Source organism: Salvelinus fontinalis, chromosome 22, assembly GCF_029448725.1.
Source record: "Salvelinus fontinalis isolate EN_2023a chromosome 22, ASM2944872v1, whole genome shotgun sequence".
Lineage (NCBI taxonomy): Eukaryota > Metazoa > Chordata > Actinopteri > Salmoniformes > Salmonidae > Salvelinus > Salvelinus fontinalis.
The window spans coordinates 17,862,827-17,886,503 of record NC_074686.1 but is presented as its reverse complement, the minus strand read 5'-3'; the positions used below and the strand labels follow the sequence as shown (position 1 = coordinate 17,886,503).

Below are 23,677 nucleotides of genomic sequence, written 5' to 3'. Positions count from 1 at the left end.
AAGAACTGACTGTGTGCTCCTCATTCCAATTTCACTGGGCTCTTGATGATACTTTACTTACACCAGGATGGCTGAGTGGTTTAGACTGCTGGAATAAAAATCTGACGAACAGTATGTTTTTGTGGGTACCAACCCTATTCCTGGAAAAAGCTTACTTAGGATGTAATCAACCCTCATTTCACTCATTTACATTTAGCGTGGATCAAATCTGAAAGAAATGACTATGACAAGTTCTTCCATTTTTGACTCAGCTCTTGTTAATCATTTAGAAACACCTGGATGGCAGTGTGTTTAAGGCATTAGACTCATGATCGATATTAAAATGTCCTTGTTGGTTCGAAACCTACATCTGTTAGAATGATTGATTTGGATGTAATCAAGTTTCATTTACATATTGTCTGGATCAAAGCCAAAAGATCTGACTGTGTGCTCCTTATTCCATTTTGACTGGGCACTCGATTTCATGTTCTTAACACCAGGATGGCCGAGAGGTTAAGGTGTTGGACTTAAGATCCATTGGACATATGTCCTCGTGGGTTCGAACCCCACTCCTGGTAGAAGATAATCTTTGATTTGGATGTTTTCAATTGCTTGGATCAAAGCTGAAAGAATTGACTTTGTTCCCCTTATTCCGCCTGGACTAAGCAAGTGTTTATCCTTTATAAACACAAAAGATGGTTGAGTGGTTAAGGTGTTAGAGTCATTATCAACTTAATTATTATTGTTCTTGCTTCGAAACCCCGTTCTTGTATTAAGTTTGATTTGGATGTCAACAAGTCTCGTTTAGATATTGTCTGGCTCAAAGCCAAAAGAACTGACTGTGTGCTCCTCATTCCAATTTCACTGGGCTCTTGATGATACTTTACTTACACCAGGATGGCTGAGTGGTTTAGACTGCTGGAATAAAAATCTGACGAACAGTATGTTTTTGTGGGTACCAACCCCATTCCTGGAAAAAGCTTACTTAGGATGTAATCAACCCTCATTTCACTCATTTACATTTAGCGTGGATCAAATCTGAAAGAAATGACTATGACAAGTTCTTCCATTTTTGACTCAGCTCTTGTTAATCATTTAGAAACACCTGGATGGCACTGTGTTTAAGGCGTTAGACTCATGATCGATATTAAAATGTCCTTGTTGGTTCGAAACCTACATCTGGTAGAATGTTTGATTTGGATGTAATCAAGTTTCATTTACATATTGTCTGGATCAAAGCCAAAAGATCTGACTGTGTGCTCCTTATACCATTTTGACTGGGCACTCGATTTCATGTTCTTTACACCAGGATGGCCGAGAGGTTAAGGTGTTGGACTTAAAATCCAATGGACATATGTCCTCGTGGGTTCGAACCCCACTCCTGGTAGAAGTTTATCTTTGATTTGGATGTTATCAATTGTTTGGATCAAAGCTGAAAGAATTGACTTTGTTCCCCTTATTCCGCCTTGACTAAGCAAGTGTTTATCCTTTATAAACACAAAAGATGGCTGAGTGGTTATTAAGGTGTTAGAGTCATTATCAACTTAAGTATCATTCTTCTTGCTTCGAAACCCCGTTCTTGTATTAAGTTTGATTTGGATGTCAACAAGTCTCGTTTAGATATTGTCTGGCTCAAAGCCAAAAGAACTGACTGTGTGCTCCTCATTCCAATTTCACTGGGCTCTTGATGATACTTTACTTACACCAGGATGTCTGAGTGGTTTAGACTGCTGGAATAAAAATCTGACGAACAGTATGTTTTTGTGGGTACCAACCCCATTCCTGGAAAAAGCTTACTTAGGATGTAATCAACCCTCATTTCACTCATTTACATTTAGCGTGGATCAAATCTGAAAGAAATGACTATGACAAGTTCTTCCATTTTTGACTCAGCTCTTGTTAATCATTTAGAAACACCTGGATGGCAGTGTGTTTAAGGCATTAGACTCATGATCGATATTAAAATGTCCTTGTTGGTTCGAAACCTACATCTGTTAGAATGATTGATTTGGATGTAATCAAGTTTCATTTACATATTGTCTGGATCAAAGCCAAAAGATCTGACTGTGTGCTCCTTATTCCATTTTGACTGGGCACTCGATTTCATGTTCTTTACATCAGGATGGCCAAGAGGTTAAGGTGTTGGACTTAAGATCCAATGGACATATGTCCTCGTGGGTTCGAACCCCACTCCTGGTAGAAGATTATCTTTGATTTGGATGTTATCAATTGCTTGGATCAAAGCTGAAGGAATTGACTTTGTTCCCCTTATTCCGCCTGCACTAAGCAAGTGTTAATCCTTTATAAACACAAAAGATGGCTGAGTGGTTATTAAGGTGTTAGAGTCATTATCAACTTAAGTATCATTCTTCTTGCTTCGAAACCCCATTCTTGTATTAAGTTTGATTTGGATGTCAACAAGTCTCGTTTAGATATTGTCTGGCTCAAAGCCAAAAGAACTGACTGTGTGCTCCTCATTCCAATTTCACTGGGCTCTTGATGATACTTTACTTACACCAGGATGGCTGAGTGGTTTAGACTGCTGGAATAAAAATCTGACGAACAGTATGTTTTTGTGGGTACCAACCCTATTCCTGGAAAAAGCTTACTTAGGATGTAATCAACCCTCATTTCACTCATTTACATTTAGCGTGGATCAAATCTGAAAGAAATGACTATGACAAGTTCTTCCATTTTTGACTCAGCTCTTGTTAATCATTTAGAAACACCTGGATGGCAGTGTGTTTAACGCATTAGACTCATGATCGATATTAAAATGTCCTTGTTGGTTCGAAACCTACATCTGTTAGAATGATTGATTTGGATGTAATCAAGTTTCATTTACATATTGTCTGGATCAAAGCCAAAAGATCTGACTGTGTGCTCCTTATTCCATTTTGACTGGACACTCGATTTCATGTTCTTAACACCAGGATGGCCGAGAGGTTAAGGTGTTGGACTTAAGATCCAATGGACATATGTCCTCGTGGGTTCGAACCCCACTCCTGGTAGAAGATTATCTTTGATTTGGATCTTATCAATTGCTAGGATCAAAGCTGAAAGAATTGACTTTGTTCCCCTTATTCCGCCTGGACTAAGCAAGTGTTTATCCTTTATAAACACAAAAGATGGTTGAGTGGTTAAGGTGTTAGAGTCATTATCAACTTAATTATTATTCTTCTTGCTTCGAAACCCTGTTCTTGTATTAAGTTTGATTTGGATGTCAACAAGTCTCGTTTAGATATTGTCTGGCTCAAAGCCAAAAGAACTGACTGTGTGCTCCTCATTCCAATTTCACTGGGCTCTTGATGATACTTTACTTACACCAGGATGGCTGTGTGGTTTAGACTGCTGGAATAAAAATCTGACGAACAGTATGTTTTTGTGGGTACCAACCCCATTCCTGGAAAAAGCTTACTTAGGATGTAATCAACCCTCATTTCACTCATTTACATTTAGCGTGGATCAAATCTGAAAGAAATGACTATGACAAGTTCTTCCATCTTTGACTCAGCTCTTGTTAATCTTTTAGAAACACCTGGATGGCACTGTGTTTAAGGCGTTAGACTCATGATCGATATTAAAATGTCCTTGTTGGTTCGAAATCTACATCTGTTAGAATGTTTGATTTGGATGTAATCAAGTTTCATTTACATATTGTCTGGATCAAAGCCAAAAGAGCTGACTGTGTGCTCCTTATTCCATTTTGACTGGGCACTCGATTTCATGTACTTTACACCAGGATGGCCGAGAGGTTAAGGCGTTGGACTTAAGATCCAATGGACATATGTCCTTGTGGGTTCGAACCCCACTCCTGGTAGAAGTTTATCTTTGATTTGGATGTTATCAAATGTTTGGATCAAAGCTGAAAGAATTGACTTTGTTCCCCTTATTCCGCCTTGACTAAGCAAGTGTTTATCCTTTATAAACACAAAAGATGGCTGAGTGGTTAAGGTGTTGGACTTAAGATCCAATGGACATATGTCCTCGTGGGTTCGAACCCCACTACTGGTAGTAGTTTATCTTTGATTTGGATGTTATCAATTGTTTTCTATCAAAGCTGAAAGAATTGACTTTGTTCCCCTTATTATGCCTTGACTAAGCAAGTGTTGATCCTTTATAAACACAAAAGATGGCTGAGTGGTTATTAAGGTGTTAGAGTCATTATCAACTTAAGTATCATTCTTCTTGCTTCGAAACCCCGTTCTTGTATTAAGTTTGATTTGGATGTCAACAAGTCTCGTTTAGATATTGTCTGGCTCAACGCCAAAAGAACTGACTGTGTGCTCCTCATTCCAATTTCACTGGGCTCTTGATGATACTTTACTTACACCAGGATGGCTGAGTTGTTTAGACTGCTGGAATAAAAATATGACGAACAGTATGTTTTTGTGGGTACCAACCCTATTCCCGGAAAAAGCTTACTTAGGATGTAATCAACCCTCATTTCACTCATTTACATTTAGCGTGGATCAAATCTGAAAGAAATGACTATGACAAGTTCTTCCATTTTTGACTCAGCTCTTGTTAATCATTTAGAAACACCTGGATGGCAGTGTGTTTAAGGCATTAGACTCATGATCGATATTAAAATGTCCTTGTTGGTTCGAAACCTACATCTGTTAGAATGTTTGATTTGGATGTAATCAAGTTTCATTTACATATTGTCTGGATCAAAGCAAAAAGATCTGACTGTGTGCTCCTTATTCCATTTTGACTGGGCACTCGATTTCATGTTCTTTACACCAGGATGGCCGAGAGGTTAAGGCGTTGGACTTAAGATCCAATGGACATATGTCCTCGTGGGTTCGAACCCCACTCCTGGTAGTAGTTTATCTTTGATTTGGATGTTATCAGTTGTTTTCTATCAAAGCTGAAAGAATTGACTTTGTTCCCCTTATTCCGCCTTGACTAAGCAAGTGTTGATCCTTTATAAACACAAAAGATGGCTGAGTGGTTATTAAGGTGTTAGAGTCATTATCAACTTAAGTATCATTCTTCTTGCTTCGAAACCCCGTTCTTGTATTAAGTTTGATTTGGATGTCAACAAGTCTCGTTTAGATATTGTCTGGCTCAACGCCAAAAGAACTGACTGTGTGCTCCTCACTCCAATTTCACTGGGCTCTTGATGATACTTTACTTACACCAGGATGGCTGAGTTGTTTAGACTGTTGGAATAAAAATCTGACGAACAGTATGTTTTTGTGGGTACCAACCCTATTCCTGGAAAAAGCTTACTTAGGATGTAATCAACCCTCATTTCACTCATTTACATTTAGCGTGGATCAAATCTGAAAGAAATGACTATGACAAGTTCTTCCATCTTTGACTCAGCTCTTGTTAATCTTTTAGAAACACCTGGATGGCAGTGTGTTTAAGGCATTAGACTCATGATCGATATTAAAATGTCCTTGTTGGTTCGAAACCTACATCTGGTAGAATGTTTGATTTGGATGTAATCAAGTTTCATTTACATATTGTCTGGATCAAAGCCAAAAGATCTGACTGTGTGCTCCTTATTCCATTTTGACTGGGAACTCGATTTCATCTTCTTTACACCAGGATGGCCGAGAGGTTAAGGCGTTGGACTTAAGATCCAATGGACATATGTCCTCGTGGGTTCGAACCGCACTCCTCGTAGAAGTTTATCTTTGATTTGGATGTTATCAATTGTTTGGATCAAAGCTGAAAGAATTGACTTTGTTCCCCTTATTCCGCCTTGACTAAGCAAGTGTTTATCCTTTATAAACACAAAAGATGGCTGAGTGGTTAAGGTGTTAGAGTCATTATCAACTTAAGTATCATTCTTCTTGCTTCGAAACCCCGTTCTTGTATTAAGTTTGATTTGGATGTCAACAAGTCTCGTTTAGATATTGTCTGGCTCAACGCCAAAAGAACTGACTGTGTGCTCCTCACTCCAATTTCACTGGGCTCTTGATGATACTTTACTTACACCAGGATGGCTGAGTTGTTTAGACTGTTGGAATAAAAATCTGACGAACAGTATGTTTTTGTGGGTACCAACCCTATTCCTGGAAAAAGCTTACTTAGGATGTAATCAACCCTCATTTCACTCATTTACATTTAGCGTGGATCAAATCTGAAAGAAATGACTATGACAAGTTCTTCCATTTTTGACTCAGCTCTTGTTAATCATTTAGAAACACCTGGATGGCAGTGTGTTTAAGGCATTAGACTCATGATCGAAATTAAAATGTCCTTGTTTGTTCGAAACCTACATCTGGTAGAATGTTTGATTTGGATGTAATCAAGTTTCATTTACATATTGTCTGGATCAAAGCCAAAAGATCTGACTGTGTGCTCCTTATTCCATTTTGACTGGGCACTCGATTTCATGTTCTTTACACCAGGATGGCCGAGAGGTTAAGGCGTTAGACTTAAGATCCAATGGACATATGTCCTCGTGGGTTCGAACCCCACTCCTGGTAGAAGTTTATCTTTGATTTGGATGTTATCAATTGTTTGGATCAAAGCTGAAAGAATTGACTTTGTTCCCCTTATTCCGCCTTGACTAAGCAAGTGTTTATCCTTTATAAACACAAAAGATGGCTGAGTGGTTAAGGTGTTAGAGTCATTATCAACTTAATTATTATTCTTCTTGCTTCGAAACCCCGTTCTTGTATTAAGTTTGATTTGGATGTCAACAAGTCTCGTTTAGATATTGTCTGGCTCAAAGCCAAAAGAACTGACTGTGTGCTCCTCATTCCAATTTCACTGGGCTCTTGATGATACTTTACTTACACCAGGATGGCTGAGTGGTTTAGACTGCTGGAATAAAAATCTGACGAACAGTATGTTTTTGTGGGTACCAACCCCATTCCTGGAAAAAGCTTACTTAGGATGTAATCAACCCTCATTTCACTCATTTACATTTAGCGTGGATCAAATCTGAAAGAAATGACTATGACAAGTTCTTCCATCTTTGACTCAGCTCTTGTTAATCTTTTAGAAACACCTGGATGGCACTGTGTTTAAGACGTTAGACTCATGATCGATATTAAAATGTCCTTGTTGGTTCGAAATCTACATCTGTTAGAATGTTTGATTTGGATGTAATCAAGTTTCATTTACATATTGTCTGGATCAAAGCCAAAAGAGCTGACTGTGTGCTCCTTATTCCATTTTGACTGGGCACTCGATTTCATGTTCATTACACCAGGATGGCCGAGAGGTTAAGGCGTTGGACGTAAGATCCAATGGACGTATGTCCTCGTGGGTTCGAACCCCACTCCTGGTAGTAGTTTATCTTTGATTTGGATGTTATCAATTGTTTTCTATCAAAGCTGAAAGAATTGACTTTGTTCCCCTTATTCCGCCTTGACTAAGCAAGTGTTGATCCTTTATAAACACAAAAGATGGCTGAGTGGTTATTAAGGTGTTAGAGTCATTATCAACTTAAGTATCATTCTTCTTGCTTCGAAACCCCGTTCTTGTATTAAGTTTGATTTGGATGTCAACAAGTCTCGTTTAGATATTGTCTGGCTCAACGCCAAAAGAACTGACTGTGTGCTCCTCACTCCAATTTCACTGGGCTCTTGATGATACTTTACTTACACCAGGATGGCTGAGTTGTTTAGACTGTTGGAATAAAAATCTGACGAACAGTATGTTTTTGTGGGTACCAACCCTATTCCTGGAAAAAGCTTACTTAGGATGTAATCAACCTCATTTCACTCATTTACATTTAGCGTGGATCAAATCTGAAAGAAATGACTATGACAAGTTCTTCCATTTTTGACTCAGCTCTTGTTAATCATTTAGAAACACCTGGATGGCAGTGTGTTTAAGGCATTAGACTCATGATCGATATTAAAATGTCCTTGTTGGTTTGAAACCTACATCTGTTAGAATGTTTGATTTGGATGTAATCAAGTTTCATTTACATATTGTCTGGATCAAAGCCAAAAGATCTGACTGTGTGCTCCTTATTCCATTTTGACTGGGCACTCGATTTCATGTTCTTTACACCAGGATGGCCGAGAGGTTAAGGCGTTGGACTTAAGATCCAATGGACATATGTCCTCGTGGGTTCGAACCCCACTCCTGGTAGAAGTTTATCTTTGATTTGGATGTTATCAATTGTTTGGATCAAAGCTGAAAGAATTGACTTTGTTCCCCTTATTCCGCCTTGACTAAGCAAGTGTTTATCCTTTATAAACACAAAAGATGGCTGAGTGGTTAAGGTGTTAGAGTCATTATCAACTTAATTATTATTCTTCTTGCTTCGAAACCCCGTTCTTGTATTAAGTTTGATTTGGATGTCAACAAGTCTCGTTTAGATATTGTCTGGCTCAAAGCCAAAAGAACTGACTGTGTGCTCCTCATTCCAATTTCACTGGGCTCTTGATGATACTTTACTTACACCAGGATGGCTGAGTGGTTTAGACTGCTGGAATAAAAATCTGACGAACAGTATGTTTTTGTGGGTACCAACCCCATTCCTGGAAAAAGCTTACTTAGGATGTAATCAACCCTCATTTCACTCATTTACATTTAGCGTGGATCAAATCTGAAAGAAATGACTATGACAAGTTCTTCCATCTTTGACTCAGCTCTTGTTAATCTTTTAGAAACACCTGGATGGCACTGTGTTTAAGACGTTAGACTCATGATCGATATTAAAATGTCCTTGTTGGTTCGAAATCTACATCTGTTAGAATGTTTGATTTGGATGTAATCAAGTTTCATTTACATATTGTCTGGATCAAAGCCAAAAGAGCTGACTGTGTGCTCCTTATTCCATTTTGACTGGGCACTCGATTTCATGTTCATTACACCAGGATGGCCGAGAGGTTAAGGCGTTGGACGTAAGATCCAATGGACATATGTCCTCGTGGGTTCGAACCCCACTCCTGGTAGTAGTTTATCTTTGATTTGGATGTTATCAATTGTTTTCTATCAAAGCTGAAAGAATTGACTTTGTTCCCCTTATTCCGCCTTGACTAAGCAAGTGTTGATCCTTTATAAACACAAAAGATGGCTGAGTGGTTATTAAGGTGTTAGAGTCATTATCAACTTAAGTATCATTCTTCTTGCTTCGAAACCCCGTTCTTGTATTAAGTTTGATTTGGATGTCAACAAGTCTCGTTTAGATATTGTCTGGCTCAACGCCAAAAGAACTGACTGTGTGCTCCTCACTCCAATTTCACTGGGCTCTTGATGATACTTTACTTACACCAGGATGGCTGAGTTGTTTAGACTGTTGGAATAAAAATCTGACGAACAGTATGTTTTTGTGGGTACCAACCCTATTCCTGGAAAAAGCTTACTTAGGATGTAATCAACCTCATTTCACTCATTTACATTTAGCGTGGATCAAATCTGAAAGAAATGACTATGACAAGTTCTTCCATTTTTGACTCAGCTCTTGTTAATCATTTAGAAACACCTGGATGGCAGTGTGTTTAAGGCATTAGACTCATGATCGATATTAAAATGTCCTTGTTGGTTTGAAACCTACATCTGTTAGAATGTTTGATTTGGATGTAATCAAGTTTCATTTACATATTGTCTGGATCAAAGCCAAAAGATCTGACTGTGTGCTCCTTATTCCATTTTGACTGGGCACTCGATTTCATGTTCTTTACACCAGGATGGCCGAGAGGTTAAGGCGTTGGACTTAAGATCCAATGGACATATGTCCTCGTGGGTTCGAACCCCACTCCTGGTAGAAGTTTATCTTTGATTTGGATGTTATCAATTGTTTGGATCAAAGCTGAAAGAATTGACTTTGTTCCCCTTATTCCGCCTTGACTAAGCAAGTGTTTATCCTTTATAAACACAAAAGATGGCTGAGTGGTTAAGGTGTTAGAGTCATTATCAACTTAAGTATCATTCTTCTTGCTTCGAAACCCCGTTCTTGTATTAAGTTTGATTTGGATGTCAACAAGTCTCGTTTAGATATTGTCTGGCTCAACGCCAAAAGAACTGACTGTGTGCTCCTCACTCCAATTTCACTGGGCTCTTGATGATACTTTACTTACACCAGGATGGCTGAGTTGTTTAGACTGTTGGAATAAAAATCTGACGAACAGTATGTTTTTGTGGGTACCAACCCTATTCCTGGAAAAAGCTTACTTAGGATGTAATCAACCCTCATTTCACTCATTTACATTTAGCGTGGATCAAATCTGAAAGAAATGACTATGACAAGTTCTTCCATTTTTGACTCAGCTCTTGTTAATCATTTAGAAACACCTGGATGGCAGTGTGTTTAAGGCATTAGACTCATGATCGATATTAAAATGTCCTTGTTGGTTCGAAACCTACATCTGTTAGAATGTTTGATTTGGATGTAATCAAGTTTCATTTACATATTGTCTGGATCAAAGCCAAAAGATCTGACTGTGTGCTCCTTATTCCATTTTGACTGGGCACTCGATTTCATGTTCTTTACACCAGGATGGCCGAGAGGTTAAGACGTTAGACTTAAGATCCAATGGACATATGTCCTCGTGGGTTTGAACCCCACTCCTGGTAGAAGATTATCTTTGATTTGGATCTTATCAACTGCTTGGATCAAAGCTGAAAGAATTGACTTTGTTCCCCTTATTCCGCCTGGACTAAGCAAGTGTTTATCCTTTATAAACACAAAAGATGGTTGAGTGGTTAAGGTGTTAGAGTCATTATCAACTTAATTATTATTCTTCTTGCTTCGAAACCCCGTTCTTGTATTAAGTTTGATTTGGATGTCAACAAGTCTCGTTTAGATATTGTCTGGCTCAAAGCCAAAAGAACTGACTGTGTGCTCCTCATTCCAATTTCACTGGGCTCTTGATGATACTTTACTTACACCAGGATGGCTGAGTGGTTTAGACTGCTGGAATAAAAATCTGACGAACAGTATGTTTTTGTGGGTACCAACCCCATTCCTGGAAAAAGCTTACTTAGGATGTAATCAACCCTCATTTCACTCATTTACATTTAGCGTGGATCAAATCTGAAAGAAATGACTATGACAAGTTCTTCCATCTTTGACTCAGCTCTTGTTAATCTTTTAGAAACACCTGGATGGCACTGTGTTTAAGGCGTTAGACTCATGATCGAAATTAAAATGTCCTTGTTTGTTTGAAACCTACATCTGGTAGAATGTTTGATTTGGATGTAATCAAGTTTCATTTACATATTGTCTGGATCAAAGCCAAAAGATCTGACTGTGTGCTCCTTATTCCATTTTGACTGGGCACTCGATTTCATGTTCTTTACACCAGGATGGCCGAGAGGTTAAGGCATTGGACTTAAAATCCAATGGACATATGGCCTCGTGGGTTCGAACCCCACTCCTGGTAGAAGTTTATCTTTGATTTGGATGTTATCAATTGTTTGGATCAAAGCTGAAAGAATTGACTTTGTTCCCCTTATTCCGCCTTGACTAAGCAAGTGTTTATCCTTTATAAACACAAAAGATGGCTGAGTGGTTAAGGTGTTAGAGTCATTATCAACTTAAATATCATTCTTCTTGCTTCGAAACCCCGTTCTTGTATTAAGTTTGATTTGGATGTCAACAAGTCTCGTTTAGATATTGTCTGGCTCAACGCCAAAAGACCTGACTGTGTGCTCCTCACTCCAATTTCACTGGGCTCTTGATGATACTTTATTTACACCAGGATGGCTGAGTTGTTTAGACTGTTGGAATAAAAATCTGACGAACAGTATGTTTTTGTGGGTACCAACCCTATTCCTGGAAAAAGCTTACTTAGGATGTAATCAACCCTCATTTCACTCATTTACATTTAGCGTGGATCAAATCTGAAAGAAATGACTATGACAAGTTCTTCCATTTTTGACTCAGCTCTTGTTAATCATTTAGAAACACCTGGATGGCAGTGTGTTTAAGGCATTAGACTCATGATCGATATTAAAATGTCCTTGTTGGTTCGAAACCTACATCTGTTAGAATGTTTGATTTGGATGTAATCAAGTTTCATTTACATATTGTCTGGATCAAAGCCAAAAGATCTGACTGTGTGCTCCTTATTCCATTTTGACTGGGCACTCGATTTCATGTTCTTTACACCAGGATGGCCGAGAGGTTAAGGCGTTGGACTTAAGATCCAATGGACATATGTCCTCGTGGGTTCGAACCTCACTCCTGGTAGAAGTTTATCTTTGATTTGGATGTTATCAATTGTTTGGATCAAAGCTGAAAGAATTGACTTTGTTCCCCTTATTCCGCCTTGACTAAGCAAGTGTTTATCCTTTATAAACACAAAAGATGGCTGAGTGGTTAAGGTGTTAGAGTCATTATCAACTTAATTATTATTCTTCTTGCTTCGAAACCCCGTTCTTGTATTAAGTTTGATTTGGATGTCAACAAGTCTCGTTTAGATATTGTCTGGCTCAAAGCCAAAAGAACTGACTGTGTGCTCCTCATTCCAATTTCACTGGGCTCTTGATGATACTTTACTTACACCAGGATGGCTTTGTGGTTTAGACTGCTGGAATAAAAATCTGACGAACAGTATGTTTTTGTGGGTACCAACCCCATTCCTGGAAAAAGCTTACTTAGGATGTAATCAACCCTCATTTCACTCATTTACATTTAGCGTGGATCAAATCTGAAAGAAATGACTATGACAAGTTCTTCCATCTTTGACTCAGCTCTTGTTAATCTTTTAGAAACACCTGGATGGCACTGTGTTTAAGGCGTTAGACTCATAATCGATATTAAAATGTCCTTGTTGGTTCGAAATCTACATCTGTTAGAATGTTTGATTTGGATGTAATCAAGTTTCATTTACATATTGTCTGGATCAAAGCCAAAAGAGCTGACTGTGTGCTCCTTATTCCATTTTGACTGGGCACTCGATTTCATGTTCTTTACACCAGGATGGCCGAGAGGTTAAGGCATTGGACTTAAGATCCAATGGACATATGTCCTCGTGGGTTCGAACCCCACTCCTGGTACTAGTTTATCTTTGATTTGGATGTTATCAATTGTTTTCTATCAAAGCTGAAAGAATTGACTTTGTTCCCCTTATTCCGCCTTGACTAAGCAAGTGTTGATCCTTTATAAACACAAAAGATGGCTGAGTGGTTATTAAGGTGTTAGAGTCATTATCAACTTAAGTATCATTCTTCTTGCTTCGAAACCCCGTTCTTGTATTAAGTTTGATTTGGATGTCAACAAGTCTCGTTTAGATATTGTCTGGCTCAACGCCAAAAGAACTGACTGTGTGCTCCTCACTCCAATTTCACTGGGCTCTTGATGATACTTTACTTACACCAGGATGGCTGAGTTGTTTAGACTGTTGGAATAAAAATCTGACGAACAGTATGTTTTTGTGGGTACCAACCCTATTCCTGGAAAAAGCTTACTTAGGATGTAATCAACCCTCATTTCACTCATTTACATTTAGCGTGGATCAAATCTGAAAGAAATGACTATGACAAGTTCTTCCATCTTTGACTCAGCTCTTGTTAATCTTTTAGAAACACCTGGATGGCACTGTGTTTAAGGCGTTAGACTCATGATCGAAATTAAAATGTCCTTGTTTGTTCGAAACCTACATCTGTTAGAATGTTTGATTTGGATGTAATCAAGTTTCATTTACATATTGTCTGGATCAAAGCCAAAAGATCTGACTGTGTGCTCCTTATTCCATTTTGACTGGGCACTCGATTTCATGTTCTTAACACCAGGATGGCCGAGAGGTTAAGGCGTTGGACTTAAGATCCAATGGACATATGTCCTCGTGGGTTCGAACCCCACTCCTGGTAGAAGTTTATCTTTGATTTGGATGTTATCAATTGTTTGGATCAAAGCTGAAATAATTGACTTTGTTCCCCTTATTCCGCCTTGACTAAGCAAGTGTTTATCCTTTATAAACACAAAAGATGGTTGAGTGGTTAAGGTGTTAGAGTCATTATCATCTTAATTATTATTCTTCTTGCTTCGAAACCCCGTTCTTGTATTAAGTTTGATTTGGATGTCAACAAGTCTCGTTTAGATATTGTCTGGCTCAAAGCCAAAAGAACTGACTGTGTGCTCCTCATTCCAATTTCACTGGGCTCTTGATGATACTTTACTTACACCAGGATGGCTTTGTGGTTTAGACTGCTGGAATAAAAATCTGACGAACTGTATGATTTTGTGGGTACCAACCCCATTCCTGGAAAAAGATTACTTAGGATGTAATCAACCCTCATTTCACTCATTTACATTTAGCGTGGATCAAATCTGAAAGAAATGACTATGACAAGTTCTTCCATTTTTGACTCAGCTCTTGTTAATCTTTTAGAAACACCTGGATGGCAGTGTGTTTAAGGCATTAGACTCATGATCGATATTAAAATGTCCTTGTTGGTTCGAAACCTACATCTGTTAGAATGTTTGATTTGGATGTAATCAAGTTTCATTTACATATTGTCTGGATCAAAGCCAAAAGATCTGACTGTGTGCTCCTTATTCCATTTTGACTGGGCACTCGATTTCATGTTCTTTACACCAGGATGGCCGAGAGGTTAAGGCGTTGGACTTAAGATCCAATGGACATATGTCCTCGTGGGTTCGAACCCCACTCCTGGTAGAAGTTTATCTTTGATTTGGATGTTATCAATTGTTTGGATCAAAGCTGAAAGAATTGACTTTGTTCCCCTTATTCCGCCTTGACTAAGCAAGTGTTTATCCTTTATAAACACAAAAGATGGTTGAGTGGTTAAGGTGTTAGAGTCATTATCAACTTAATTATCATTCTTCTTGCTTCGAAACCCCGTTCTTGTATTAAGTTTGATTTGGATGTCAACAAGTCTCGTTTAGATATTGTCTGGCTCAACGCCAAAAGAACTGACTGTGTGCTCCTCACTCCAATTTCACTGGGCTCTTGATGATACTTTACTTACACCAGGATGGCTGAGTTGTTTAGACTGTTGGAATAAAAATCTGACGAACAGTATGTTTTTGTGGGTACCAACCCTATTCCTGGAAAAAGCTTACTTAGGATGTAATCAACCCTCATTTCACTCATTTACATTTAGCGTGGATCAAATCTGAAAGAAATGACTATGACAAGTTCTTCCATCTTTGACTCAGCTCTTGTTAATCTTTTAGAAACACCTGGATGGCACTGTGTTTAAGGCGTTAGACTCATGATCGAAATTAAAATGTCCTTGTTTCTTCGAAACCTACATCTGGTAGAATGTTTGATTTGGATGTAATCAAGTTTCATTTACATATTGTCTGGATCAAAGCCAAAAGATCTGACTGTGTGCTCCTTATTCCATTTTGACTGGGCACTCGATTTCATGTTCTTTACACCAGGATGGCCGAGAGGTTAAGGCATTGGACTTAAAATCCAATGGACATATGGCCTCGTGGGTTCGAACCCCACTCCTGGTAGAAGTTTATCTTTGATTTGGATGTTATCAATTGTTTGGATCAAAGCTGAAAGAATTGACTTTGTTCCCCTTATTCCGCCTTGACTAAGCAAGTGTTTATCCTTTATAAACACAAAAGATGGCTGAGTGGTTAAGGTGTTAGAGTCATTATCAACTTAAGTATCATTCTTCTTGCTTCGAAACCCCGTTCTTGTATTAAGTTTGATTTGGATGTCAACAAGTCTCGTTTAGATATTGTCTGGCTCAACGCCAAAAGACCTGACTGTGTGCTCCTCACTCCAATTTCACTGGGCTCTTGATGATACTTTATTTACACCAGGATGGCTGAGTTGTTTAGACTGTTGGAATAAAAATCTGACGAACAGTATGTTTTTGTGGGTACCAACCCTATTCCTGGAAAAAGCTTACTTAGGATGTAATCAACCCTCATTTCACTCATTTACATTTAGCGTGGATCAAATCTGAAAGAAATGACTATGACAAGTTCTTCCATTTTTGACTCAGCTCTTGTTAATCATTTAGAAACACCTGGATGGCAGTGTGTTTAAGGCATTAGACTCATGATCGATATTAAAATGTCCTTGTTGGTTCGAAACCTACATCTGTTAGAATGTTTGATTTGGATGTAATCAAGTTTCATTTACATATTGTCTGGATCAAAGCCAAAAGATCTGACTGTGTGCTCCTTATTCCATTTTGACTGGGCACTCGATTTCATGTTCTTTACACCAGGATGGCCGAGAGGTTAAGGCGTTGGACTTAAGATCCAATGGACATATGTCCTCGTGGGTTCGAACCCCACTCCTGGTAGAAGTTTATCTTTGATTTGGATGTTATCAATTGTTTGGATCAAAGCTGAAAGAATTGACTTTGTTCCCCTTATTCCGCCTTGACTAAGCAAGTGTTTATCCTTTATAAACACAAAAGATGGCTGAGTGGTTAAGGTGTTAGAGTCATTATCAACTTAATTATTATTCTTCTTGCTTCGAAACCCCGTTCTTGTATTAAGTTTGATTTGGATGTCAACAAGTCTCGTTTAGATATTGTCTGGCTCAAAGCCAAAAGAACTGACTGTGTGCTCCTCATTCCAATTTCACTGGGCTCTTGATGATACTTTACTTACACCAGGATGGCTTTGTGGTTTAGACTGCTGGAATAAAAATCTGACGAACAGTATGTTTTTGTGGGTACCAACCCCATTCCTGGAAAAAGCTTACTTAGGATGTAATCAACCCTCATTTCACTCATTTACATTTAGCGTGGATCAAATCTGAAAGAAATGACTATGACAAGTTCTTCCATCTTTGACTCAGCTCTTGTTAATCTTTTAGAAACACCTGGATGGCACTGTGTTTAAGGCGTTAGACTCATGATCGATATTAAAATGTCCTTGTTGGTTCGAAATCTACATCTGTTAGAATGTTTGATTTGGATGTAATCAAGTTTCATTTACATATTGTCTGGCTCAAAGCCAAAAGAGCTGACTGTGTGCTCCTTATTCCATTTTGACTGGGCACTCGATTTCATGTTCTTTACACCAGGATGGCCGAGAGGTTAAGGCGTTGGACTTAAGATCCAATGGACATATGTCCGCGTGGGTTCGAACCCCACTCCTGGTAGTAGTTTATCTTTGATTTGGATGTTATCAATTGTTTTCTATCAAAGCTGAAAGAATTGACTTTGTTCCCCTTATTCCGCCTTGACTAAGCAAGTGTTTATGCTTTATAAACACAAAAGATGGCTGAGTGGTTATTAAGGTGTTAGAGTCATTATCAACTTAAGTATCATTCTTCTTGCTTCGAAACCCCGTTCTTGTATTAAGTTTGATTTGGATGTCAACAAGTCTCGTTTAGATATTGTCTGGCTCAAAGCCAAAAGAACTGACTGTGTGCTCCTCACTCCAATTTCACTGGGCTCTTGATGATACTTTCCTTACACCAGGATGGCTGTGTGGTTTAGACTGCTGGAATAAAAATCTGACGAACTGTATGATTTTGTGGGTACCAACCCCATTCCTGGAAAAAGATTACTTAGGATGTAATCAACCCTCATTTCACTCATTTACATTTAGCGTGGATCAAATCTGAAAGAAATGACTATGACAAGTTCTTCCATCTTTGACTCAGCTCTTGTTAATCTTTTAGAAACACCTGGATGGCACTGTGTTTAAGGCGTTAGACTCATGATCGATATTAAAATGTCCTTGTTGGTTCGAAACCTACATCTGTTAGAATGTTTGATTTGGATGTAATCAAGTTTCATTTACATATTGTCTGGATCAAAGCCAAAAGATCTGACTGTGTGCTCCTTATTCCATTTTGACTGGGCACTCGATTTCATGTTCTTTACACCAGGATGGCCGAGAGGTTAAGGCGTTGGACTTAAGATCCAATGGACATATGTCCTCGTGGGTTCGAACCCCACTCCTGGTAGAAGTTTATCTTTGATTTGGATGTTATCAATTGTTTGGATCAAAGCTGAAAGAATTGACTTTGTTCCCCTTATTCCGCCTTGACTAAGCAAGTGTTTATCCTTTATAAACACAAAAGATGGTTGAGTGGTTAAGGTGTTAGAGTCATTATCAACTTAATTATCATTCTTCTTGCTTCGAAACCCCGTTCTTGTATTAAGTTTGATTTGGATGTCAACAAGTCTCGTTTAGATATTGTCTGGCTCAACGCCAAAAGAACTGACTGTGTGCTCCTCACTCCAATTTCACTGGGCTGTTGATGATACTTTACTTACACCAGGATGGCTGAGTTGTTTAGACTGTTGGAATAAAAATCTGACGAACAGTATGTTTTTGTGGGTACCAACCCTATTCCTGGAAAAAGCTTACTTAGGATGTAATCAACCCTCATTTCACTCATTTACATTTAGCGTGGATCAAATCTGAAAGAAATGACTATGACAAGTTCTTCCATCTTTGACTCAGCTCTTGTTAATCTTTTAGAAACACCTGGATGGCAGTGTGTTTAAGGCATTAGACTCAAGATCGATATTAAAATGTCCTTGTTGGTTCGAAACCTACATCTGTTAGAATGTTTGATTTGGATGTAATCAAGTTTCATTTACATATTGTCTGGATCAAAGCCAAAAGATCTGACTGTGTGCTCCTTATTCCATTTTGACTGGGCACTCGATTTCATGTTCTTTACACCAGGATGGCCGAGAGGTTAAGGCGTTGGACTTAAGATCCAATGGACATATGTCCTCGTGGGTTCGAACCCCACTCCTGGTAGAAGTTTATCTTTGATTTGGATGTTATCAATTGTTTGGATCAAAGCTGAAAGAATTGACTTTGTTCCCCTTATTCCGCCTTGACTAAGCAAGTGTTTATCCTTTATAAACACAAAAGATGGTTGAGTGGTTAAGGTGTTAGAGTCATTATCAACTTAATTATCATTCTTCTTGCTTCGAAACCCCGTTCTTGTATTAAGTTTGATTTGGATGTCAACAAGTCTCGTTTAGATATTGTCTGGCTCAACGCCAAAAGAACTGACTGTGTGCTCCTCACTCCAATTTCACTGGGCTGTTGATGATACTTTACTTACACCAGGATGGCTGAGTTGTTTAGACTGTTGGAATAAAAATCTGACGAACAGTATGTTTTTGTGGGTACCAACCCTATTCCTGGAAAAAGCTTACTTAGGATGTAATCAACCCTCATTTCACTCATTTACATTTAGCGTGGATCAAATCTGAAAGAAATGACTATGACAAGTTCTTCCATCTTTGACTCAGCTCTTGTTAATCTTTTAGAAACACCTGGATGGCAGTGTGTTTAAGGCATTAGACTCAAGATCGATATTAAAATGTCCTTGTTGGTTCGAAACCTACATCTGTTAGAATGTTTGATTTGGATGTAATCAAGTTTCATTTACATATTGTCTGGATCAAAGCCAAAAGATCTGACTGTGTGCTCCTTATTCCATTTTGACTGGGCACTCGATTTCATGTACTTTACACCAGGATGGCCGAGAGGTTAAGGCGTTGGACTTAAGATCCAATGGACATATGTCCTCGTGGGTGCGAACCCCACTCCTGGTAGAAGTTTATCTTTGATTTGGATGTTATCAATTGTTTGGATCAAAGCTGAAAGAATTGACTTTGTTCCCCTTATTCCGCCTTGACTAAGCAAGTGTTTATCCTTTCTAAACACAAAAGATGGCTGAGTGGTTAAGGTGTTAGAGTCATTATCAACTTAATTATTATTCTTCTTGCTTCGAAACCCCGTTCTTGTATTAAGTTTGATTTGGATGTCAACAAGTCTCGTTTAGATATTGTCTGGCTCAAAGCCAAAAGAACTGACTGTGTGCTCCTCATTCCAATTTCACTGGGCTCTTGATGATACTTTACTTACACCAGGATGGCTGAGTGGTTTAGACTGTTGGAATAAAAATCTGACGAACAGTATGTTTTTGTGGGTACCAACCCTATTCCTGGAAAAAGCTTACTTAGGATGTAATCAACCCTCATTTCACTCATTTACATTTAGCGTGGATCAAATCTGAAAGAAATGACTATGACAAGTTCTTCCATCTTTGACTCAGCTCTTGTTAATCTTTTAGAAACACCTGGATGGCAGTGTGTTTAAGGCATTAGACTCAAGATCGATATTAAAATGTCCTTGTTGGTTCGAAACCTACATCTGTTAGAATGTTTGATTTGGATGTAATCAAGTTTCATTTACATATTGTCTGGATCAAAGCCAAAAGATCTGACTGTGTGCTCCTTATTCCATTTTGACTGGGCACTCGATTTCATGTTCTTTACACCAGGATGGCCGAGAGGTTAAGGCGTTGGACTTAAGATCCAATGGACATATGTCCTCGTGGGTTCGAACCCCACTCCTGGTAGAAGTTTATCTTTGATTTGGATGTTATCAATTGTTTGGATCAAAGCTGAAAGAATTGACTTTGTTCCCCTTATTCCGCCTTGACTAAGCAAGTGTTTATCCTTTATAAACACAAAAGATGGTTGAGTGGTTAAGGTGTTAGAGTCATTATCAACTTAATTATCATTCTTCTTGCTTCGAAACCCCGTTCTTGTATTAAGTTTGATTTGGATGTCAACAAGTCTCGTTTAGATATTGTCTGGCTCAACGCCAAAAGAACTGACTGTGTGCTCCTCACTCCAATTTCACTGGGCTGTTGATGATACTTTACTTACACCAGGATGGCTGAGTTGTTTAGACTGTTGGAATAAAAATCTGACGAACAGTATGTTTTTGTGGGTACCAACCCTATTCCTGGAAAAAGCTTACTTAGGATGTAATCAACCCTCATTTCACTCATTTACATTTAGCGTGGATCAAATCTGAAAGAAATGACTATGACAAGTTCTTCCATCTTTGACTCAGCTCTTGTTAATCTTTTAGAAACACCTGGATGGCAGTGTGTTTAAGGCATTAGACTCAAGATCGATATTAAAATGTCCTTGTTGGTTCGAAACCTACATCTGTTAGAATGTTTGATTTGGATGTAATCAAGTTTCATTTACATATTGTCTGGATCAAAGCCAAAAGATCTGACTGTGTGCTCCTTATTCCATTTTGACTGGGCACTCGATTTCATGTACTTTACACCAGGATGGCCGAGAGGTTAAGGCGTTGGACTTAAGATCCAATGGACATATGTCCTCGTGGGTGCGAACCCCACTCCTGGTAGAAGTTTATCTTTGATTTGGATGTTATCAATTGTTTGGATCAAAGCTGAAAGAATTGACTTTGTTCCCCTTATTCCGCCTTGACTAAGCAAGTGTTTATCCTTTCTAAACACAAAAGATGGCTGAGTGGTTAAGGTGTTAGAGTCATTATCAACTTAATTATTATTCTTCTTGCTTCGAAACCCCGTTCTTGTATTAAGTTTGATTTGGATGTCAACAAGTCTCGTTTAGATATTGTCTGGCTCAAAGCCAAAAGAACTGACTGTGTGCTCCTCATTCCAATTTCACTGGGCTCTTGATGATACTTTACTTACACCAGGATGGCTGAGTGGTTTAGACTGTTGGAATAAAAATCTGACGAACAGTATGTTTTTGTGGGTACCAACCCCATTCTTGGAAAAAGCTTACTTAGGATGTAATCAACCCTCATTTCACTCATTTACATTTAGTGTGGATCAAATCTGAAAGAAATGACTATGACAAGTTCTTCCATTTTTGACTCAGCTCTTGTTAATCTTTTAGAAACACCTGGATGGCAGTGTGTTTAAGGCATTAGACTCATGATCGATATTAAAATGTCCTTGTTGGTTCGAAACCTACATCTGGTAGAATGTTTGATTTGGATGTAATCAAGTTTCATTTACATATTGTCTGGATCAAAGTGTAAGAAATTGTAATAGATACTGGAAACTAGTAATAACAACATTTCAACATAAGCCATCTTTTATACAAAATACACATACTCCTCATTTCTCTTGGACATATGCTGGACTCATTAAGACACCAACTACAGACACACACAAATCCCCTCCCCCATGATAACCACAGACACACACAACTCAAGGTTGGATCACAAAACAAAGAACTATCTCAGGAACCAATGGAACGTTGACACCAGGCCTGATCAGGACTACCCAAGACCCAGATCGACCAATCGGAAGGCCAGACTTCCAGATCAACCTACTTTGCTTGTTGTCTATATAAAACTGTACAACTGTTTAAACTGCCTCTTTCCGGACGATTCCATACGAATCAGACAGAAAGAGCCTTGCTGCAAGATTTTACTAAGATGTCTTTACATGTGATTAAACGGCCTTATTATAAAATTATCCACCTCGTCCTATGTCTCCTCTTGTTCTCCTGTCTCCAGTAAACGTTTTATCAACAAAAGCCAAAAGATCTGACTGTGTGCTCCTTATTCCATTTTGACTGGGCACTCGATTTCATGTTCTTTACACCAGGATGGCCGAGAGGTTAAGGCGTTGGACTTAAGATCCAATGGACATATGTCCTCGTGGGTTCGAACCCCACTCCTGGTAGAAGTTTATCTTTGATTTGGATGTTATCAATTGTTTGGATCAAAGCTGAAAGAATTGACTTTGTTCCCCTTATTACGCCTTGACTAAGCAAGTGTTTATCCTTTATAAACACAAAAGATGGCTGAGTGGTTATTAAGGTGTTAGAGTCATTATCAACTTAAGTAACATTCTTCTTGCTTCGAAACCCCGTTCTTGTATTAAGTTTGATTTGGATGTCAACAAGTCTCGTTTAGATATTGTCTGGCTCAACGCCAAAAGAACTGACTGTGTGCTCCTCATTCCAATTTCACTGGGCTCTTGATGATACTTTACTTACACCAGGATGGCTGAGTTGTTTAGACTGTTGGAATAAAAATCTGACGAACAGTATGTTTTTGTGGGTACCAACCCCATTCCTGGAAAAAGCTTACTTAGGATGTAATCAACCCTCATTTCACTCATTTACATTTAGCGTGGATCAAATCTGAAAGAAATGACTATGACAAGTTCTTCCATTTTTGACTCAGCTCTTGTTAATCATTTAGAAACACCTGGATGGCAGTGTGTTTAAGGCATTAGACTCATGATCGAAATTAAAATGTTCTTGTTGGTTCGAAACATCTGTCTGGTAGGTAGTTTGATTTGGATGTAATCAAGTTTCATTTAGATATTGTCTGGATCAAAGCCAAAATAGCGGCCTAAGTGCTCCTTATTCCACTTTCATTGGGCTTCAGATAGTTACTTATTTGCACCAGGATGGCCGAGAGGTTAAGGCGTTGGACAAATGTCCTTGGATGTTATCAAATGCATTTCACTCGTTTGGATTTTGTGTGAATCAAAGCTGAAAGAAAGGACTGTGTCCCAGGTATTCCACTTTGACTCAGCACTTGTTTATCAATTAGAAACACCTAGATGGATGAGCGGTTAAGGTGTTAGAATCAATATGAAATGATTGATTCTTCTTGTTGGTTCCAAACCCCCTTCTGGTAGAGTTTTATTTGGATGTAAACAAGTCTCATTTAGATATTGTCTAGCTCAAAGATAAAATAGCTGACTATGTGCTCCATATTCCACTTTGAATGGGCTCTTGAAAGTACTTTATTTACACCAGGATGGCTGAGAGGTTTAGGTGTTGGAATTAAAATCCGATGGACCACTGTCCAAACCCCACTCTTGGAAGAATTTTGATATGGATGTAATCAACCCTCATTTACATTTAAAGATGAAAGAAATGACAATGGATGGGCGAGAGGTTAAGGTGTTAGAATTAAAATCCAATGGACTACGTGTGCGTTCAATCCCCACTCCAGGAAGTTTGATAGGGATGTAATCAACCCTAAATTTATTCATTTGCATTTAGTGTGGATTAAAGCTGA

At 38.6% G+C, this 23,677-nt stretch overlaps 27 non-coding genes across 27 annotated transcripts; all 27 read left to right on the top strand.

Moving 5' to 3' along the window:
- The first annotated feature begins 474 nt into the window (after positions 1-474).
- On the top strand, positions 475-557 carry trnal-uaa (transfer RNA leucine (anticodon UAA)). The gene has a single exon. It is a non-coding gene; the product is annotated as a tRNA-Leu (tRNA).
- A 726-nt stretch (positions 558-1,283) lies between these two features.
- On the top strand, positions 1,284-1,366 carry trnal-uaa (transfer RNA leucine (anticodon UAA)). Its single transcript has one exon. It is a non-coding gene; the product is annotated as a tRNA-Leu (tRNA).
- A 729-nt stretch (positions 1,367-2,095) lies between these two features.
- On the top strand, positions 2,096-2,178 carry trnal-uaa (transfer RNA leucine (anticodon UAA)). Its single transcript has one exon. It is a non-coding gene; the product is annotated as a tRNA-Leu (tRNA).
- Positions 2,179-2,907: 729 nt separating this feature from the next.
- Positions 2,908-2,990, top strand: trnal-uaa (transfer RNA leucine (anticodon UAA)). The gene has a single exon. It is a non-coding gene; the product is annotated as a tRNA-Leu (tRNA).
- Positions 2,991-3,716: 726 nt separating this feature from the next.
- trnal-uaa (transfer RNA leucine (anticodon UAA)) lies at positions 3,717-3,799 on the top strand. Its single transcript has one exon. It is a non-coding gene; the product is annotated as a tRNA-Leu (tRNA).
- A 924-nt stretch (positions 3,800-4,723) lies between these two features.
- Positions 4,724-4,806, top strand: trnal-uaa (transfer RNA leucine (anticodon UAA)). The gene has a single exon. It is a non-coding gene; the product is annotated as a tRNA-Leu (tRNA).
- Positions 4,807-5,536: 730 nt separating this feature from the next.
- Positions 5,537-5,619, top strand: trnal-uaa (transfer RNA leucine (anticodon UAA)). The gene has a single exon. It is a non-coding gene; the product is annotated as a tRNA-Leu (tRNA).
- Positions 5,620-6,345: 726 nt separating this feature from the next.
- trnal-uaa (transfer RNA leucine (anticodon UAA)) lies at positions 6,346-6,428 on the top strand. The gene has a single exon. It is a non-coding gene; the product is annotated as a tRNA-Leu (tRNA).
- A 726-nt stretch (positions 6,429-7,154) lies between these two features.
- On the top strand, positions 7,155-7,237 carry trnal-uaa (transfer RNA leucine (anticodon UAA)). Its single transcript has one exon. It is a non-coding gene; the product is annotated as a tRNA-Leu (tRNA).
- Positions 7,238-7,966: 729 nt separating this feature from the next.
- Positions 7,967-8,049, top strand: trnal-uaa (transfer RNA leucine (anticodon UAA)). Its single transcript has one exon. It is a non-coding gene; the product is annotated as a tRNA-Leu (tRNA).
- A 726-nt stretch (positions 8,050-8,775) lies between these two features.
- On the top strand, positions 8,776-8,858 carry trnal-uaa (transfer RNA leucine (anticodon UAA)). The gene has a single exon. It is a non-coding gene; the product is annotated as a tRNA-Leu (tRNA).
- Positions 8,859-9,587: 729 nt separating this feature from the next.
- trnal-uaa (transfer RNA leucine (anticodon UAA)) lies at positions 9,588-9,670 on the top strand. Its single transcript has one exon. It is a non-coding gene; the product is annotated as a tRNA-Leu (tRNA).
- Positions 9,671-10,396: 726 nt separating this feature from the next.
- trnal-uaa (transfer RNA leucine (anticodon UAA)) lies at positions 10,397-10,479 on the top strand. The gene has a single exon. It is a non-coding gene; the product is annotated as a tRNA-Leu (tRNA).
- Positions 10,480-11,205: 726 nt separating this feature from the next.
- On the top strand, positions 11,206-11,288 carry trnal-uaa (transfer RNA leucine (anticodon UAA)). Its single transcript has one exon. It is a non-coding gene; the product is annotated as a tRNA-Leu (tRNA).
- Positions 11,289-12,014: 726 nt separating this feature from the next.
- On the top strand, positions 12,015-12,097 carry trnal-uaa (transfer RNA leucine (anticodon UAA)). Its single transcript has one exon. It is a non-coding gene; the product is annotated as a tRNA-Leu (tRNA).
- A 726-nt stretch (positions 12,098-12,823) lies between these two features.
- Positions 12,824-12,906, top strand: trnal-uaa (transfer RNA leucine (anticodon UAA)). Its single transcript has one exon. It is a non-coding gene; the product is annotated as a tRNA-Leu (tRNA).
- Positions 12,907-13,636: 730 nt separating this feature from the next.
- Positions 13,637-13,719, top strand: trnal-uaa (transfer RNA leucine (anticodon UAA)). The gene has a single exon. It is a non-coding gene; the product is annotated as a tRNA-Leu (tRNA).
- A 726-nt stretch (positions 13,720-14,445) lies between these two features.
- trnal-uaa (transfer RNA leucine (anticodon UAA)) lies at positions 14,446-14,528 on the top strand. Its single transcript has one exon. It is a non-coding gene; the product is annotated as a tRNA-Leu (tRNA).
- Positions 14,529-15,254: 726 nt separating this feature from the next.
- Positions 15,255-15,337, top strand: trnal-uaa (transfer RNA leucine (anticodon UAA)). Its single transcript has one exon. It is a non-coding gene; the product is annotated as a tRNA-Leu (tRNA).
- A 726-nt stretch (positions 15,338-16,063) lies between these two features.
- Positions 16,064-16,146, top strand: trnal-uaa (transfer RNA leucine (anticodon UAA)). The gene has a single exon. It is a non-coding gene; the product is annotated as a tRNA-Leu (tRNA).
- Positions 16,147-16,872: 726 nt separating this feature from the next.
- Positions 16,873-16,955, top strand: trnal-uaa (transfer RNA leucine (anticodon UAA)). The gene has a single exon. It is a non-coding gene; the product is annotated as a tRNA-Leu (tRNA).
- A 730-nt stretch (positions 16,956-17,685) lies between these two features.
- Positions 17,686-17,768, top strand: trnal-uaa (transfer RNA leucine (anticodon UAA)). The gene has a single exon. It is a non-coding gene; the product is annotated as a tRNA-Leu (tRNA).
- Positions 17,769-18,494: 726 nt separating this feature from the next.
- On the top strand, positions 18,495-18,577 carry trnal-uaa (transfer RNA leucine (anticodon UAA)). The gene has a single exon. It is a non-coding gene; the product is annotated as a tRNA-Leu (tRNA).
- A 726-nt stretch (positions 18,578-19,303) lies between these two features.
- Positions 19,304-19,386, top strand: trnal-uaa (transfer RNA leucine (anticodon UAA)). Its single transcript has one exon. It is a non-coding gene; the product is annotated as a tRNA-Leu (tRNA).
- A 726-nt stretch (positions 19,387-20,112) lies between these two features.
- Positions 20,113-20,195, top strand: trnal-uaa (transfer RNA leucine (anticodon UAA)). The gene has a single exon. It is a non-coding gene; the product is annotated as a tRNA-Leu (tRNA).
- A 726-nt stretch (positions 20,196-20,921) lies between these two features.
- Positions 20,922-21,004, top strand: trnal-uaa (transfer RNA leucine (anticodon UAA)). Its single transcript has one exon. It is a non-coding gene; the product is annotated as a tRNA-Leu (tRNA).
- Positions 21,005-22,239: 1,235 nt separating this feature from the next.
- On the top strand, positions 22,240-22,322 carry trnal-uaa (transfer RNA leucine (anticodon UAA)). The gene has a single exon. It is a non-coding gene; the product is annotated as a tRNA-Leu (tRNA).
- The last annotated feature ends 1,355 nt before the right edge of the window (positions 22,323-23,677 follow it).